The sequence below is a fragment of the Toxorhynchites rutilus genome, chromosome 3, assembly GCF_029784135.1.
Source record: "Toxorhynchites rutilus septentrionalis strain SRP chromosome 3, ASM2978413v1, whole genome shotgun sequence".
Classification (NCBI taxonomy): Eukaryota; Metazoa; Arthropoda; class Insecta; order Diptera; family Culicidae; genus Toxorhynchites; species Toxorhynchites rutilus.
In genome coordinates, this window is record NC_073746.1 from 109,670,791 (window position 1) to 109,691,386 (window position 20,596).

Sequence of the window (20,596 nt, forward strand, 5' to 3'; positions counted from 1 at the left end):
TGATTTTAGAATAAGTTTTCTAAATTGGTCTCTTACAAGGCTAGACATGAATGATTTGCAAAGTTTTGAAGTTGCTATAATCAAACACTCATTGACACGTCAAATGGTTTTTCTCAAGGCTAGCAGATGAGAGTTTAGGTTTTGTTTGCGAAATTGTTTTTTTTTTCGGAACTACAGGTGAAAAATTGAAGAAGTTTAGAGCCTCTAAAATTCAAGATATCATCGTCATCATCTCACCGAAACATCCCCATCGAATGAAAGTGAAAAGAAAATGAGAAGGGATTGAGGAAATTTGTAGAAAAAAAAAACTTATGAGAATCCAAAGAAAATTGAATTCAGCAACGTCATCACCAACGTCAGTATCAAAGGTTTGCTTCAGAACCGTCAAAAATTTTTCATAAAGATTTTTTTCCAAGTCATCTAATTCATTTTCCGAGTAGATTACTTCACGCAAAAGTCACATTATCATTTGGAAAATTCGAACAAATAAAAAAATAAAACAATATATTCAAATTGACAGCTTTTTGTGTAGTTCTGTAGTAATTGGTCACATTCTCACAAACATCAAAATCGAATTCTAAATATAATTCATATATTGAAATGATTTTTTCTGCAAAAACTAATTGCAAAAAAACCAAAGGTAATCATGTGTTTACATATCACCATGATTGATTGGTATGTTTCATATATAGTGCCCAACAACAAATACCGATGTTTTTTTAGAGGTGAGCTCAGTCAACTTATATGATACTCTTGACAGCACCTTGATTCGTTTCAACATGCCTATTACTGCACTCACTTACAGTGACACAGCAGCGAATCCATCCATTGAAAATAAGAGCAAAAATAAAACACCAGAAAATAAAACAACTTTATGAATAATGAAAACACATTTTCTTGTTTATTCCCGCATTTCCTCGTTCGGCGCCGATTCCACTTCCACCTAATAATGACCCCGGAATCGCTCGCTACACTTGCTGCGTGTGTCCCTTACATCGCTCTCAGCTGTGGTACCGTATTGCTAAATATATATATATATATATACCTACACACAATATTTTTCCTTTTCCTCAATTGTTTATTTACATTATTTTCCCGGCGACTAGCGCAAAACGGATTGTACACCGTTGTGCTGGAACGTTTCTCGAGGTATGCCCTGCTCCGGTACGGTATGTAATTTGGATGTGTGCTCCCCCCCCCCCCCACTGTCGCTTTCCCTCCGCTTTTCACGAAGCTTCTTCACTGATACATAATGCTGCCCAAATTGTGCGCACCGGAGCGTCCCAACCGCTAGGCAACAAGCTCCCCGGCAAGATTGGGGGGAGGCGGACAGTGTTGTCGTCATCCGGGAGATGGTGGACTGGGCGCGAGGACTGCTGCTCAACTCGCTGTGGGGTGTATGTATATGAGAAAGTAAATAAGTTCACGTTTTCTTGTTGCCTGGGTGTCCACATTTTCACCGGTCTCCCCTCTCGCTGGCTTGTGGTTCGGGAAAGCGGGAATGAAGTGGAGCGCTGTGATCGTCATAATTTTTCCAGGGGCGCGCGCTTTTCCCGCTGGAACACAAAAATGGAAAGTGTGAAAATGCTTACCACGTGCTGCGCGACTTTGCCTGATGTAATTTGGAGTAATGTAGTAAAATAGGGATGGTTTATTGTAAATACTTACATGTGACATTCGATGTCTTCTAACTATCCTGGGTTGCTTTGGGATGAAAGTTAGGTATCCCTGACTCGGAGCCAACGATAATTCAACGACCCATGCACAAACTAGTCAACCAGCAAACACCGTCAGAGGGCCACGAGTGGAAGGAGGTAAGGTTAGTAACCTATCCCGGAGAAGCTTAGAATATTTCCTTCTCTCTGTGGCTTCCCGGTCGCTGCTATCGCTTTCGGTGCACGGAACAACACACCAGCAAAGCGCATTAATCTGCTAGCTGTCGTGTGCCACAACAACAGCCTCCAACGGCGTCAGCATTGATCCGTGTGTTGTTTCTGCGACACCGCGACCGAAAGGATATTATCACTTCCATATCGTATCCTTTTCGTTGGCATGTCAGCGTTGTTGCGGGAAGTGGTGGGAGTTTATATATTCAAATGCTTTAGCTCGGTTGCCGTTGACTAGTTAGCAAGCTGTGTGTTGATGAGCTACATATTATCAGCAAAGCCATGGAGGCATAGGAGCCGTGTTGCCAAAATAGTTGTGAGTATTTATTCACTTCACTGATTAACCATTTGGATAAAAAGTCGTATTGATTGCAACTCTCTCATTAGAATATATTTTATTCCCATTAGGCTCTCAATGTGATCCATGACAGTTTTAGGACATAAAAAAATATATTCAAAATTAAAGTGGAGTCTTCCAAGTTATTCGGTGATTGCCTTATAGAGTAAAGAGACTTATAAAATCTTGCTATACACAATGTTCGGGCAAAATCATACGATAATGACGACGAAAATTGTTTAGAATGTTTGTCGATTTTTTGAATTCCCGGAAACAAATGCGAGGCAATTAAGAGCAAATAATTCTGACGCGGGAAAAACCTCATGGGTATAAGTGCCAAAAGGGAAAAAGCACAATGTTAACCTAACATTTCCAAATATAGCTATATGTCCAAACCAAAACACTTATAAGTGTGAATATTTCTTCAGATCATGGTGCAATAGTCTTAAATTGCAGGTATGTTTGCGTAGGCAGAAAGAGAGATACGATGAAATCTAAAGTTTTCTAGCATTAAACGGTACCAACGTGAATTGATCATTTTATCCGAGCTGCAATCGGACTTCGAAAATGAAGAAGAAGAAGAGCAGCTTCGGTTTGTATATTTTACACGGTGCATCCAAGGATGGATGAATTAAAAAAAACTAGCCAAAATTTCACGACAGACAAATCCTACAATTTCGTCCGTCATGCGAAGGAATGTCAAAAGCAGTGGGTTAAAACCTTATGAAGCGTTGATGTATCCTGCGACGAAAGCCGTATCTTCTCTTCATCCTTTAGTTATTGATTCTGATTAAAAATTGGCGGGAAAACGATTCGAGACGCTTTTGACTATATTGACGGATCTTGGACGTATCAGTTGAGTTCCAGAAGAGTCAGCACTGAAACAATATTGCTAGCAACAAACGCAAAAAGTTTGCTCACTATGATTCGAAAAATGAACGATTGTCCATTTTTAGAAAGGATAAATTTATGGAACTTTTTACGTAATAAAAATGCGTCTGGAAACTTTGGAGAGATAGCATCAATAAAAATGTTAAACGAATTCGAAATTCGAAATTCTTTTTATCTAGAAAACAAGGAAAACGAGAAGAAAGAAGGGTTTGCACCAAATGAATAAAAGTTAATGAAACGGCTACGCGACAAAGAAGAGAAACCTTTCGAAGAAAAATTGGAAAACGTACAGAAGAAAGTTGAAAAATTGTAATAAAAAATCGTTTCGTTGAAGTTATAACAGTTGAAATTGATTCGAATCAAAATGAAAATGAGAAGATGACTCGTTTTGTACTTTGTACTTCAAAATAACTAATACAGGTCGGACTCGATTATCCGGAGACTCGATTATCCGGGATTCGATAACCCGGAATTTTAGACTCGATTATCCGGAGTATTTTATTTTTGATTTTCGGAAATTTTGAATAATTTGTATAATAATTCCATATTGAATAGCTAATATGGGTATGAAATGAAAGAGCTTGACTAGTAGAATACAGTTATTTATGAAAAATGCAAATCCAAGATGGCGGCCTCTATAAAATGGCGGATTTCATATTTTCTCAGAACTCCATCAATATGGGTATCAAATGAATGGGCTTGATTAGTAGAACACAGTTATTTATGGAAAACGCAAATTTAAAATGGCCGCCACCACAAGATGGCGCCATATATATTTTTTTCACAACCCCATCAATATGGGTATCAAACGAAAGGGCTTGACTAGTAGAATACAGTTTTTTTTTATGAAAAATGTAAATCTAATATGGCGGCCACTACAAAATGGCGGATTACATATTTTCTCAGAACCCCATCAATACGGGTATCAAATGAAAGGGCTCGACTAGTAGAACACAGTTATTTATGAAAAATGTAAATCTAAAATGGCCGCCACCACAAGATAGCGCCATATATTTTTTTTCAAAACCTCATCAATATGGGTATCAAAAGAATGTTCTCGACTACTAGAACATAGCAGATAATGAAAAATCCAATTCCAAGATGGCCGCAGTCCCCAAACAACTAATTGTTTTTTAAATGGTTTCATTCAGCTTGACCTGTTTCTATGTATGTTTGAGTGTTTATAGGGTTGTCCCACATTAATAGAAAATTGACCCCGTTCCTGTTGAATGATTGATCTGAAAATTGGAACATACATTATCTACTGTCATTATAAAACTGCATATACCATGATCTTAAAAAAATCAATTTGACCGCCGCTAAAAAATGGCTGAATAGCTTAATTTGGAGAATACACTACACTATGAACAACATAAATTCGAAAAGGTCGCCGCCACAAAATGGTCGACTATGTATTTTTTGCAATCTCCTCAATATTGGTATCAAATGATTTGACTAATAGAATACAGTATATCATCCAAATATTCCGAAGAAAGTTAGGTAAGAAATAAAAATTTAAAAGACATAATTTTTTAAATGGTTTTAATGTAGAGAAGTATACTAACGATACAGATAAATTACTAAAAACCAGAAAATAAAATAAGTAAAAAAAAACTTTTTAAGAATTAATTTAAACTTTTTAACGGTTTAATGTACTGAAAGCTAGAAAATAATTAGAGTAGATTACTTCACGCAAAAGCCCGAAAACCTTCGAAAACCCCGATTTCCTTTACTCCCCCCTTGGGTGATTATTCGGTTTTCAAAAAACTCAAACTTTGACCGCTGTGCGACACTAGTAAATGAAGTCCGATTGAGCTGATATTTTGCATATGGTAGTTTTTCGTGTTTTTGAAAATTCGAGGGTCACTTTTTTCCCATACAACCATTGGCACTCTAATGAAGAGTAATAATGTAATGTCTTGAAGCGTCAACGAGCGTTGAGAATTTAAATGTCAGCAACCCGATTAATTCTTTCTTGTTATTGAGCACTATTCAAATGTTGACGAAATGCCAGTTATCAGAAACCGTTGTAGAGACTGAACCAAAATGAACAAATTTTGGGTTTTTGTCACATTGATAATAGGAAAAAAACGGGTGAGTAATGTCGGGGACATAACCGCAGAGATGTAGGACTAAACTAAGGGATGTCAATTTGAATAACTTATAGCATAGTAGTTAATCAGTTTCTTTTAGCAAAATCACATTTCCGACGCTAAGAACTGGCTTTGCGGAAAACTTTAACCTTGAGATAAGTTTTTCTTTGGTATAAAACATTTCACTTTCACCACTGAAAAAACTGTTCCCGGGAAAACCTCCTAAAATTCCAGAATGAGCAGCGCCAGGGACTCCACGAAGGGCGCTTTCTGCACGTATACGGGAATGCACCGTTACACCGGTTGCAGTTTTCTTTGTATCCATTCAGCAGCAAATTCAAACCTGTCACACTATATAGTTAGCCTTGATGAAGGCTATTTCATAGCTTTTAAAACATTCACGCTGGTGCGTACTACCGGTGGCGCGCATTAGACTGCCTCATCGTTATTGTATTATTGTGTAGCATGTAACAACAAACGAATGCCAATGGGGGAAATATCTTCTGCAAGATCATATCTGAACAAACGAAAGTGAACTATTCAGAAAAACATTCAATCGGCAAACACTGTCTGGAATAGGCTCGATAGAGCGAAAGCATGAGGTGCACCCACACCGGATGGCGAGGATTATGAATTACAGCGCCGGCGGGAACGTGTTAATATAGAAAGAGAACGTTAATTGTAAACTCTTTTGTAAGATCCTCCTCGTCCGACTATTCGATGCTTGATTGACGCGAATATTCATGTATTGTCTTCGTTTACTTGTTTCTCTTGGATAGAGTATGCGATGCGATACAATTACACTGGTGTAAAGTTTTGACGAGAATGATCACTTTCGTATCGGAGCGGAAATTTTCTGACTGGAGAAATACCTGAGGTGTGGTTAACGACACAATTTTTCCCGTATCTTTCTGTCTCATTTGCTTCGGAAAAACAACACGCGCAGTGGCTTGCTACGATTTTCTTCGCAGTGATATTGATGTACTCAAATTATACAGGAAAACCTGTTTTTGTGTGGCTTTTTCGTGGGATTTTTTAGTGCGGTCCCTATTCCTCGCATTAAACAAAAGGTTTGCCTGTATTTCGCTGCTGCTTTAGTTGTTCTTTGTAGTCGGAACCATTTGAGGAGCACATATTGGACCAATCAAAACGAGGCACATAGCACGTTTGGATAATGGTTGACATTTAACAATTATTTAATTGCTTATCTCAAGAAAAATAAAATGTTATTCATTGTGATAGATGCGTGGAAATATTTCCTATCAATTGATGCAAACATCTTTGCGATTAACTAAGAAATTGCTCGAGTTATAAGCGTTAGAAATCTTTCATTTTTCCTACTTGTTCAGTGCCTAGATTTCAATTTTATCCCTTATATATTCCGGTTAGACGTACTCCTACGTTAAAATGAGACCAGAAAAAAGTTCTCGTTTAACTCTGTTTCGTGAACTACTAAGATGATGAACATTTTTTTTTAAATTATGCATTTATGACGATCTATTCGAAGGATTAATGGTACTAATGTTCTCAGAGAAACTTTTGCGGTCTCAACGTAGGTATCACTTGCGTCATTTTTATTAGTAGTAGTTACTTGAAATTTCTTATGCCAAATAACACGCCCTAGATGTATTCTGGATGGCAAGCTCTAGACTAGGCGTGACCACAGTGCAAGTCGGAGATGAATTATCTGACAAAAAATCCAAAATGGGAATCAAACCTGAAACCCCGACATGGAAATAAGTGAGGTTGTGAGCTAAATTTGGATCATTGTTCTGAAATCAACACATATTTAGATTCCCTGGATAATCTAATTCAGCAATATTTCTTTGAACTGACTCAAGAAGACCCTGGTTTAGTTGATTTATCCATGACAAATGGTCGCGGGACACAAAAGAGATCACAATTTTATCCTAAAGGTAGAATCTCAAGTGCAGTATGGTATTGACGTAGGACTACGGCTTTAATTTCTGTATCGGGGTGTAGGTTCAAAATTTCAGAAACGAGAGAGTTACTGCTTGGAGTGCAAGGTTTTGAACGTTAATAACTCTTTGGCGGCTGAACGAAGTGGTATGAAAATCATTTCATTCAAAAAATAAAATGTCCAAGATTTATATGATTGCTACTTACTGACCCAAAAAATTGTTTCAATAGCTGAAAAACTGCTTCGAAACATGCTATCGAAATCACTATAAATATAGCAATCACTCAAAATATCACTTCAGTCGCGATTGGACTGATTGGTTGAGGCATGATGCATAATGTAGGTGTTCTGTTATTCAATCCATAAGCATCAGTTTCTATCCTGCTTTCGCATGGAATGGTTATGAACAATCTCGTGTATTATTCTCACGAAAACAAAATGAATCATGTATCAAATATCTTCAGTTGATTTTACAAACCCATCGGTTCTTTTCAGGACCATCAACACGTTCGAAAGATTTTAATTTTATGTTCATAACAATTCCATACTTCACTATACCCACACACTAACAAAAAAAAAATAAGCAGTCTTTCAAAATATTCATTCATTTATTGATAATTGACTCGAATGCAATTTCGAATAAATGATTACTGAGCCAGCGGTAGTCCTACGTCTAGCTTGCGGTTATATCTCAGATAACCCACTTCTAGTTTTTTGTCTGGGAATTTAATCAAAGTATCGTGCATTTGCTGCGAAGAAATCGCAAATCGAACGGTGCAATAGTTTTTAATATACGACGGTGGATATTTGGACAAATTGGGACAACAATTCGATTTTTTACGATCACCCTAGGATGGCGAAAAATCAGGGTCTTAAATTTCCCGATTAAGATCCCGATCTTTTCATCACTTGTCTACCGTATGTTGTCTATCGCATGATCTTGGCGGCCCAATTCACGAATCCATTACGCGAAATAATGCTTTCGTCGAATTTTTCTTCAATAAACCAATTGTAGCATGTGCGGTGTGGCATGTTGTACGATTTTGCTGAAACTAAAATTCCTCCAAATGAGGGGCACACAATTGTGGTATTTTGTCGGTGATAATAGTTCTTCAGTGGTCACTCTTAATTTTTACATTCTAGCCGACATAATTTTAAATATAAACGAAGAAATATTCCACCGGCTCATAAAGCGCACCAAGCGTCGTCACGCACTACACGACGTCTTTGACGATGTGTGTAAAAGTGGTACAAAACGATCCAAGGCTGTGGGGCGGCGATATGGCGTAGTGGTTAACATCTGTACCTCTCCCACTAAAGGCAACGAGTTGAATTCTCATTCAAACTAAATAATACAGAAAAAAACGATCCAAGGCTTCTAGAATTAATAACCCTGATCGGGTGTCGGGTGTCAAAATATGTAGAAAATTTGAAATATGCGATGCGATAGGGCACGATATAAACTGTAGGACTGTTTTATTGTAATGATGTTTCCCCGGGTACATTTTCAGGTTTCTCATGGGTAAGCTCCGTCGACGGGTGTTGATTTTTTCAAAAACTAGAAAGTATGCAACGCCATAGAATACGGAATGTATTGTTGGTACGCTTTATTCTAAGGCAAGTGGGGGCATAGTGGTCACCCTAAGAAATATGCTTATTCCCAGCGTCCACATACCGCTTTAATTTCCGTTTCTCGAAGAATATTATAGTTCAACACATTGTTGTTGAAGATAGCAAACGGCTTTTACTATAAAAAATCAACATAGTACACTTTTCATCATTAGAAAAAAAGGTGTAAAAAAGAACTTTTTTTTTTGCTTGGTGGTAAAGTGGTCACCTGGTGGGGGCAAAGTAGTCACTCGCTCATATCAAGCTAAATAAGATAGATTTATGCGTTTTTTTCGTCCAAATTTGTTCAAATCATATTTGATATAGTAGGTACATTAGGGTGCCAATGTATGGAAAAGAATTGACCCTAAAATTTCAAAAAGTTACCCTATACAAAATGTTTACCAACTCTAAAAAACACCCTATGCCAAATATCAGCTCAATCGGACTTAAGGGAGAGTGGCGCAAAGCGGTCAAAGTTTGAATTTTTTGAAAATCGATAAATCACCCAAGGGGGAGGGGGTAAAGGAAATCGGGGTTTTCGAAATTTTTTTTGATGCCAAATGTCTTAGAATTGCATGAAACGTCGAGATCTAATGTCATTTTGAAATTTTTTGACGTAGAATTACGTCTTTCGGGAACTTATTGGGGTACAAATTGAAAATCGAAAATTGAGCACATCGTCAAAATTGTCCAATTTCTAACGCTTATTGCTCAGTCATTTCATGATGGATTGATGAGATTTTTGCGTCAATCGATTTCGACACTCCATAACAATTTTTTATATTGAAGAAAATAATATTTCTCATGAATCTAACTAACAAACAATTGAAAAATCTCAAAACCTATCCTAACGGAAATACCCACTTCTGATTGGTCGAAATTGACGACATATGTGTCGTGTCCCTAACAGAGACATCAAAACCAAGCTGCCTGGGGAAAATCGACATTGCAAATACATGAAAGTAGGGGGAGCTTTTGTTCCTACCGAAATATATTCCCTAACAGAGACATCAAAACCAAGCTGCCTGGGGGAAATCGACATTGCAAATACATGAAAGTAGGGGGAGCTTTTTTTCCCACCGAAATGTGTTCTTTAACAGAGATTTTAAATCAAGGTACGTGGGGAAATCGACATTGCAAATATATGCATGTCGGGGGAATTTTTATATTGCAAGTAAGGTGAGAGATACGATAAATTCTAGCAAATAAAATTTTAATTTGGAACTTGAATGTTGGTTGCTTCGTCAAATTTCATATTTCAATTGAATTGTTTGATGTGAAAAATTTAGCACAAGTGTGAGTATGAAATTATTGTGTTGTGTTAAAAATGACTTTATATATGAAACGATCTATTTCAATTTTTATAAATAAAAACCAAGGTTTGATCCCGCTCGAGAAGGGGTCGTTACGTTTAAGCTTGTTGTGTTCATTTTCACCCAAGGAAAGTTAATACGGCAGAAAAATGGGAAAAATAAAAAGTAAAAGTAAAAAATATAAAAGAAAATTACCTTTTCCATTTCAAATAAGTTTTCTCTATATTAAAGGTATATAAATTGATAATTTTGTTCGGTATTGGTAATTATCTTATATTACATTGGTGAGTTTTTTTTTATTTATTTCATCCATACATAACACAGGGGCCACCTCGTCTAGAATCACAGAGTTTTCATCATATCTCGTTCCACTCCGGTATCTTTTATCTGATACGCACCATCCATCGACTGTTTACTATCCTTCTGTCATCATCACTCGGTAAACACTGGTGGAGTTAACAAACAATACCCAACAACCAAACAAAACGGCCCTTTTCAGGGCTACCATATCATTATCAAAGAGTTTTACGATGTAATTCTTCAAACATATCCAAAATCAACTGATAGCCGAACGGAATCCTACGTCAACTATGCGGTCGTGTCTCGGACACGGCCCTCCTGTGACTTTTTTTGTCAACAATCGACACTCTGGGACTGGGATTTTTTTTCGGAGTACGAGACGAAACGTATGGTTTTAAGTGCCAATAAAAATAATTATCTCGATTTATCATTCGGAACTTGTTGCGAAATGTTGATTTACATGATAATATACCCTATGTAAAATATTAGCTCATTTGAACTTCATTTATTAGTGTTGCGGACGTTAAAATTTGAGTTTTTTGAAAACCGAAAAATCACCGGAAATCGGGGTTTCCAAAAAAAAGTCACAGGAGGGTTGTGTCCGAGACACGACCGCATAGTTGACGTAGGATTCCGTTAGGCTATCTGTTGATTTTGGATATGTTTGAAGAATTACATCGTCAAACTCTTTGATAATGATTTGGTCGCTCTGAAAAGGGCCGTTTTGTCTAGTTGTTGGGTATTGTTTGTTCACTCCACCAGTGTTTACCGAGTGATGATGACAGAAGGATGGTAAACAGTCGTTGAATAGTGCGTATCAGATAAAAGATACCGAAGTGGAACGAGATATGATGAAAATCGCCCTCTGTGATCCTAGACGAGATGCCTCCTGTGTTATGTATGGATGAAATAAAGAAAAAAAACTCACCATTTCACAAGGCAACCAACATTAAAGTTCCAAATTCAAATTTAATTTGCTAGAATGAATCGTATCACTCACCTTACTTGCAATATAAAAATGCCTCCGACTTTCATGTATTTGCAATGCCAATTTCCCCCAGGCAGCTCGGTTTTGATGTCTCTGTTAAGGACCCGCCGCATGTGTCGTCAATTTCGACCAATCAGGGTATTCCCGTTAGGATATGGGTTGAGATTTTTGAATTGTTTGATAGTTAGTTTATTGACATATATTATTTTCTTCAATATAAAAAATTGTTATGGAGTGCCGAAATCGATTGACGCAAAAATATCATCAATCCATCATGAAATTACTGAGCAATAAGCGTTTGAAATTGGACAATTTTCACGATGTGCTCGATTTTCAATTTTCGATTTGTACCCCAATATGTTCCCGAAAGACGTAATCCTACGTCAATAAACAGTATTTTTGATCGGTTTTATATAGTTTTTGTGGTAAGTGGAAAACAGTAAAATAAACTCTTTTGTTTCAAAACAAATTGATAGTCCTGAGAAGGACTGGAATGGTTTAGTGGGTTGTACGGAATCTGCTGCGTTTCAGCAGTTTAGTTTTGGGAGCGGTAGCTTTTACGGATTCGCTGATGCTTTCCTTGACTTTGGCGCCATCGGCTTCTGTGCGTCGATTTGCGAGGGTTTGATTGGCACCACCACGACGAGCTAAACGACGGATAGCGCGTGTGATACGATGCGATGCAATGCACTTCGCTCCTCTGCCTCCTTTGCCGCATCCAATTGTTGATGTGAAGAGGAACGCACCAGCAATGCACACTAGATTTAATTCGATGCTCTCCGCTGCTTCCTCTTCTTTGCTCCCTTTGCCGCACCGCATCCATCGTTGGTTGCCGATGGCTTCCTCTCCTTTGCTGCACCGTATGGTGTTGGTTGATTTGTAGAGCACTGCACACTAGAAGCCCAGATGTTCGCCGATCTGAGCGTTGAACGAGAATGAGAAATCCAAAAATGCTACCGTCCTTTTATATCAGTTGGTATGTGAGAAATAGGCGCCCCCCACTCGCTCGACGTGCAAATATTTGACTTATCGAGGAACGAAAGAAGCGAAGCAGGCGAAAAAGAAATGACGTCAATTTCGACCAATCAGTACCGTTTGGATAGGGGTTGAGATTTTTCAATTGTTCGATAGTTAATTACATGATATATATTATTTTATTCAAGGTGAAAAATTGTTATAGAATGCCGCAATGTTTTGATGTAAAAATCTCATCAATCCGTCATGAAATGACTGAGCAATAAGCGTTTGAAATTGGACATTTTTCACGATGCCATCGATATTCGTTTTTCAATTTGTACCCCAATATGTTCCCGAAAGACGTAATCCTACGTCAAAAAAATATGATGCCAAATATCTTAAAATTGCGTGGCACATCGAGATTTACAGTTATCTAAAAAAAAATTTTTTGGTTGAAAATTGACTTTTCAGACGGAAAAACGACCAAGCGCAAAAAAGATTTTTTTTTACAATTTTTTTTTCAGATAACAGTAAATATCGACGGGTAATGCAATTTTAAGACATTTGACAATGTTCGAATCACCGGAACTTGCACAATGAGAATGGATTGCTACTCCCAAGCATCATTCAGTGTTTTCTTTGTGCGATTTCGGGTCAATTACGGAGAGCAACTACAATGTGTACAGTTAACCCAAGCTTAGGTTCAAGTTTAGATGAAAGTTTCGTTCTTGTATTTTAAATGTACTCACTGAAACAGATGAAGACGGTGAGGCAAAAGTTTTTGCGATAGTTCAGTATGAGTAATCATTGGCACCGGCAGGCGGTGTAGTGGTAAGTGTGACTGCTTTGTCATCCTATGCCTGTTTTAGTTTATTCAAACGAATAAAATATTCAATTGAAGAGCTACAAGTATTCTTTCGCATCTAAAACAAACTACTTTGGCGATGACAATGAATTCGACAATGAGCCAGCCATAGGGAAAAAAAATCATTTTTTAGTTTCGAACAGGAGAAGCCCAGTCTCGTTGTCGTAGAAAATCTATGCAATATTGTAGTTGTTGTTCAGGTGTCAGTCTAGATGAAATTGCAGTCAGTCAAGATGAAATTGCAAGTCAAACTGAACAGTCAACAAGTGACAGCAGCCAAAACATTGAAAAATGTTGCCATCTTAAGTTTCTATACCTTTATGAAGTTATTTTTTCTATAATCAATCCCAAAACACTCTGGCTGGCAGCACTTCCCGGGGCGAGCTTTAAATCTACGCCAGCCAGGGCTGTTGTGTTAGATGATGAGGGGGAGATGAACCACCATCCCACAGCGAACGGTTGTGTATAGAAGATCCGCTGGAAACACGAGACTTGCTCTGCTCTGCTTTACTTCGCCGCTGTTCGTACGGGACGAAGTGTGTTTCGAAGTAGGACTGGGACTGGGTTGTATCGTGAGGTGGCGGCCGGCGGGAGGATGCGGTAGTTCCCTAACCCAAATGGCTGGCGGCGCTGCTGGCTGGCTGACTGTGTACGTGTGTGTGTGTGTGTGTGTGTGTGTGTGTGTGTGTGTGTGTGTTTATCTCGGTGGTGTGTTTTGAGTTGTGCATTGATGCCGTAATAAGCCATCGTCGTCACAAGTCTCCTGCACGGAGCTCTAATAGTAGATAGGAGGAAGGAACAAAAAAAAGTATGTTGACTGATGCATTTGCCTGTGTGTGCTGGTGCTGGGCACCAAGCAGCGAGAGGGTTTGCTGCGGCTGTGTGTATGGGTGTGTCGGAGCGTAAGAGCTTTATGCTGTGGTACAAATTCGATTGCTCGCTATCAAACCCCGTACTCAGGTTCAGTTTTCGACGGTCGGCCAACGCGTATGGACGGACGCTGCGCCTTTTCTGCCCCTGGGTGAGAGATCCTTCAAGTTCTCAGAGTGGAGATTCTAGGACTGTGGACGGATTGTTGGTACTGTGTTTATGAAGGGTTTTATTTTCACAGTGCTGGAAGCGAGGAAAAAAAAGGGAAATAAACGGTGAACAAATATCAGCTTTTCTACTATGGTTGTTTATTTCGAGCCGAATCGTCAACAGCGCGCGGGGTTTAGAAGAATGTGATAGTTCTGTTTTGGTGGTGTGTGGACGACGTTTGTGGGAAGAAATGAGAGTCGACCGAGGGGAAGGGAAGCATTAGTGGAAAAAGAGAAGAAAAAAAACGAGTGATCGAAGAGCATACAGCATAGAGTGGAGGTAGTGTTTGAATGAAGAAGAAAAGGAAGAAAGAATATCGTAATCAAAGTGTTCGTTAGTTATATGTTTAGTGCGCTAAGTTCTGCTGGGTGTTACATACTGCCAGGTTATAATTCTCCGAACAATTCTCGCCCAAAAATCGTAGAAAAGAAACTGTGTTCAAATCTAGCATATAGAGAGTGTGTCAAACTACGGTGAAATTGGTTTCCGAAGTGAAGAAAATATTTAAAGAGTGAGATTAAAAATTTTCAAAGTGTTAGCAGTGAAGAAATTTCCGTATATATTATTGATTCCGAATGTTGTTCAACTACACTGCCATTTTTGCAGCCTGCGTGTGTGTATTTATTTTTTCGTGTTTTCATGTGAATCCGTGTGTTCGTTTTGCACGACCATCGCCAGTGGTACTGCCAGCAGCCAGCCATTGCTGCTAGAAGAAGACTCTCTTCCTACACTGCCAAACCGACCGTCATCGTCAGAGAATGGAATAAAATTGCATGTGCTCCGAAACGAGAAAGAGAGCAAAACAGATGCAGGGTTGTACCGGAAGTATACGCTATTAGAACCAAGGTGATCTACGGAAGTGACTTTGTTTTCCAAAGGATGATTGTACGATAAGTCCAACTCAACTGCCAGTAACAAGTGATTCATGCTAAGTAAAGTAATCGAAAGCTGCCATTATAGCATTAAAAACTGCCGATCTAAATTTAAGACACAAATCAAAGGTACGAATTTCCATTGAGTGCATGTACAACCCCACGGCAGCATTAGGTGCTGATTATGCAACGCTCGTTGTATACCTGTCAAGGATAGAACCCTGTGCAAAAATGCAACACAGTACTGAGTTGCAATTTTACAGTTTATTCGTTCGACCTCCTTCTCCCACTGTAGTAGCTCTGTGTGTGCGAGTATTTATTTTTTTTGTGCCGCGGCGTAAATGTTTTGCTCTCTGTGTGTTTTCGCAGGTTCTCGTTTCTGGTTGATGATGAGATGGTTAGATTCCGACCCCGTTGAGCTGTGGCGCGAGGCAGGCAGGCAGGCAGGCCCACTTCTAAACGGCACTACCTTTTCGATATCTTGCCCCGCGGTTCCGACGAAATGTTGCACAGAGAAAACTAGTTTCTATCCATCCCTTGGCTCCCATCACTGCTCCTGCGATAAACTCCTCCGCCCTCCGCCGTATTATTTGTGGATCCCACTCCTCTGCTGTGTGTGTGTTGATAGAGCGCGGCAGTTGGCCTCGAAATTATCCCCCCCCACGTCGCGCACCCTAATGGCAAAAAAGTGTCGTAATAAAGCTGAAAGTATTGTAGATGATAATAAAAAATAAGCAGAAAAAAAATACATTCGCGCATATATGTGTGTCGAAGGCCTACCCTAACGATGTGACGTCGCCTATCGACCATGGATGGATGGGGATGGAATGGGATGGGATTTTGTGTATAATTCACCAGCAGCAGAAGCGCGTCAGTTTTGGTGATGACGTGCGATTAGCGGAGGAATAATTGTAGATTCTCTGAATAGCGGCCAGAAAAAAAAAATACTGTGAAACGAAATTAACCCCCTTTTCGGTTGGTGAGCTTCCGGTTGCCAGATTATTTTTTTCATTGCTGCATTTTTTTTTTACTGCACTAGAAAAATTTTTTACAATGAAGGTAATCGCAACGATATATTAGGGTCATATTTCGACTATTGTTAATTTTTCACCAATGAACTATCTAAGTAAAAGACATCTAAGGGTTATGGGTCCAACAAGTAACAACAATCTATGTAGACAACATATTTTAATCAGATCGCTTGGTATTTAATGGTTTTTTAGTTTTTTAAATAATGGTTTAAATTTAATTTGAATTGTAGTCAAAATCAATCGCAATTAAAATTGAACATATGACAGTGAAAATGGTAATTTAGGGTATTTTCCACCAGATACATCAGGTTTCAAAAAGTGGAAAACTACCATCCGTCTGTATTGGTGAAAGGTGGCTTGTCATGCGGAGACGCATGATGGTTTTGAGGTAAACATAGCTTCGGTCAAATGTATACCGGGAATGTAGGTTTTTCAAGGAAATGCTTTATTTCTCATCTAAATTCCTATTATTACCTTCAAGTTAGGCTCCATCTGAAGCAATAAAATTTTTTCAACGAACAATTCAGTCGTCTGTTTCTTTAGCTGTATTCAAGAATTGCCCTCAGTTCACGTAGCGAATCGTAGGTCGTTCGAGCATGTCTTGAGTCACTTGATTGCGATGAAATTTTTGAAGAAAATAAAGCTCTTTTGGCACTAGTCGTGCTGGGACTTTTCTCATGCCCAGAACACTAACCAAAATATGACGGAAGTTCTCGTGGGAGATATTTAATTCACGGGCTAGCTCAAACTTAAATGACGATTTCCGAGCACCATTCCTTTTATATTGTCGACGTTTCATCAGTTGAAGAGGTGGATGATAGTCCTTGAAGTGGCGAATCGTTTATTCTTCTCGGCCGTCTTTGAATGCCTTATATCATTCATACACCCTGTTTTCGACATACTGCATGGGCTGAAAAGTCCCGGGATTTTTCAACATCATATGACCTATTTCAATAACGACTAATTTTTGAAAAGGGCGTAATCGAAATCATTGACCTTTCTTCCAAAAAAATTTTAACTCGAAATCCAGATGTCTAATTACGAGGTATGGCTATTAAATAACGAGACTGCGCGCCTGGAGGGCGCCCTAGATGGGTGGGGGGAAAACGAATAGTGCGTTCGGTAGCTTGAAGTGTCTGCTATTAGCGTACGAAAACACGTTTTTGTCACTATAGTAGTTTGCGAGCAGCAGTGGTTTGGATGGAACGTGGTTTGTAGTGCCCGTCGGAAATCATGTGTGACGAAAACACGAACAACAACGCACCTGCTCATAATGCGCTGTCGATGAAGCAATTTTTAGCCGATAGGGGCATTCCAGTGCTCGAACATGCCCCGTACTCGCCAGATCTAGCCCCATGCGTCTTTTTTATACTCCCCAAGATCAAATCCGAGTTGAAACCGTACCCGATTTCAGTCCGTAGAAGAGGCGAAGGAAAAAACGACGCCATCACAAAAGAAGAGTTTCAGCATTGCTTCGAACAATGAAAAAACCTATGGAAAGGTGTGTGAGGAGCCAAGGGGAGCATATAGTTGTACCGTTATCCGGGGGCAAATTGATCACTGGGGTGAAATTGATCAAACGTATTACTGAATACAAACATAAATGTTCAGAGGTATTATGCATTTCAATTTTAAACTTTTTTAATCTGACATGTTCAATAATCATCTGAAGGTTATTTTTGTCAATGGCACTCAACAAATCACTTATTAAATTGCATAAAAAATTTTATATTTTTCTGAATAGCATTTTCGTTACCATTTTTAACTATTGTAAAGAAACATATTCTCAACACATCAAAACAATATTTATAGACGTTAAACATATTAATTCATTTCTAGCCGATACTTGATGAGTTGAATCAGAAATCAAATACTTGTAATTACTATTCAAACAAGTGAGAAAAAACTATTTTACAAAAAAGCACCAAGAACCGAATCCCATCATGCGACATATTGAACGTCTTGGTTTGTCAAAACTAGCTCATTGGTGACCATTTCAAGAGTTTTTGGCCACATTAGGATAATATGAATGGTCTCCGGATGACCTGCAGATCAGTGTTCTAATCGAGTTATGTAAAGGCATGACCACACCTTTAGGTGCATTCAATTAGGGTTTTGTATCCTCAAACCCTTGAATTATCATTTAAATGACCGCAGGTTAAGAAAAAAAAAAATTTCCATACATTTTTGTGCATATGACACTAGAAAATCCTGAGAAACATTGATTGATCAATTTCACCCCGAAACCACATTTTGAAATTTTACGCTAAAAATTTTCCAAACCAACGCTTAAAGATTTTTTTGAACAAAACTTTCCGTACCCTTTTGTGGCCTTAGCACCAGTACTGATTTTAAAAATAATCGGGTATACATTCAACGAAAACTTTCGGAAATATTCACATTTTTCTGAAAATTGTGATCGATTTGCCCCCGGTTTACGGTACCGTAATTTTTAAAATATAACCCTTTTTCGTAACCAGTCTCGTTATTTAATAGCCATACCTCGTAAAATATGATGTTCGACAAAGTTGTTGGAAAATCAATGAAATATTTAGGGAAAATAACATTTCAAATGCACTGTTAAAAAATCATTACTCAATCAATATCAATAACCTTTGAGTGACAAGTTCTGCATCGCAAAATGTTTCTATTAGAGTTTTCTAAAAGTCTTTCGAAGACAGTTTGTATGTAAAATCTGAAATATAAAAGTTAGAGCAAAAAATCTTTTTTTTTCATGGTGACCCTAATGCAACCTAGAAATAGCGCTAGAAGGTGCGTTAGAGAAGTGTATTAGAGATAGGAAATTGCGTTACGTAGGGGGGTGAGGAGGTTCAAAATCCGGATTTTTAGCGATACGTTATTTGTGCACGACGCCTAACGACTCTACATAGTACAGCATGAACCATGTTATCAAAGACGTTATCCAGTGAACAAAGAATTGATACTTTCTGGTTGTTTTCGACGACGTGAATATTACTAGTTTTCTGGATCGGTGTGCTCAGTGCCGACTTCCATGTACTCGGGAAAGTTCTGTCTGTTTAGTGATCGATTAAATATAAATAAATAATCCGTTGAGGTGCTTGTGGCACAATAATTGAGCGAGTTGCATTCTCGCCGAACCATTCGTTCCGTTGGTTCTGTTGTCAGAGCTCTGCTGTGCTGTTGATTGCTGCTTTGAGAGTACACCAACAGTCTACGCATCGTTCATTTCATCTATCTCTGCAATGCATCTTCAAGGAATTGTGTGTATTTTGTAACCATGCTCAGCTCCTGTATTTGCTGTAGATGTTAGTTTTATCGATCGTTTTCGACGACTGATCTCCCGATTACCGTTCTGAATTCCTTCTCTACATCACAGGCTAATCCAAATATTCCACTACAATATCTTGAACGAATCCATCAGTGACTGGTCAGACTTCGACATTTGAAGATTATTTCTGCATCGCTTTCTGTGTTATCTAAGAATAATAAATACCTTATTTATGTTAATTCACTTAGAAAAGGAAGTGCGGCACACAAAATTGGCGCGGTAAAAAATAAAACAGAAACAAACGTGTTCGTACGTAACAGCGTTTTTTTTTAAACCGCCGTCATCATCGCAAAAGTTTATAAGCCCTTTCTGGAGATATTTTTGAATGAATCCGTTGACATAACTCTTTTTGTTATGACCTTTTAGAACATGCCACCGGCCACGTGCAAATTTTGTTTAACCTTCAATTCTTTGAATGTTTAATGCAAATATTACATTTGGGAAGTTTTCGGTGTGGTAATACCTTGGTACTGTGGGGGTTAACGCATCGGATGGGAACTTTAAGTGGGAAGTCTCGAGAAGAGTAAGGCCCAATTCTGAATATAGTTAATCATTTCTATAGACTCAAATACTCATATTTCTGTACTGCGATATTTGCCCTTGCCCGATAACATCGGGAAATAGAAAGATTTGTCAAGCATTCATAATAAGCCTAGACAACACTCAAACAGCTCTCCGGTGAACTGATAAGCGCTAGCTTATCTGTGTATTCACATGGGAAGGGCACTTCTACAGCACTCGCGTCACGTACGAGTTGTCAATCGACTATATGTTTGACCTCAAAACAAGTGCTGATGACACATACTCCGTTCTGGCATGTAACGTACAACTGTGGGAAAATTTTCACTACCAACGAACATACGTTGCTACTTAATCTAGTAATGATATGCACAAGAGGACCGTTGAAAATCCGAAGATTTACTTCGCATAGTAATGTTAAGTCTTCGTCTTCAAAAGTTTTAGTTGTGTCCGCGCCCGTCCAAACTGCTCATCATCAAGTAGCTCAACGTGCCCTCAAATAATCAATGCCCAACATCTTCAGTGTAGTGTTTCCTTGGACTAGATAGAACTAAGCTATGCAGAGTCGGTGGTGAAAACAAGCTGCCTCTGTTCCAGTTTGCACTTACCTCGACCTAAATCG

General features: G+C 38.6%; 1 protein-coding gene across 2 annotated transcripts in view; it reads left to right on the forward strand.

Annotated features, from left to right (window-relative positions):
• The window catches only part of LOC129775281 (histone demethylase UTY), a 195,824-nt gene that overhangs the window by 56,762 nt on the left and 118,466 nt on the right, over positions 1-20,596 (forward strand). The window contains exon 1 of one of the 2 annotated variants that reach the window (XM_055779811.1): positions 14,134-15,243. The exons of the other annotated variant lie outside the window; for it this stretch is intronic. The gene's annotated coding sequence lies outside the window, so the exon portion shown is untranslated. Of the gene's footprint in view, positions 1-14,133; positions 15,244-20,596 lie in introns of those variants that run through there. 2 annotated transcript variants of the gene reach the window in all.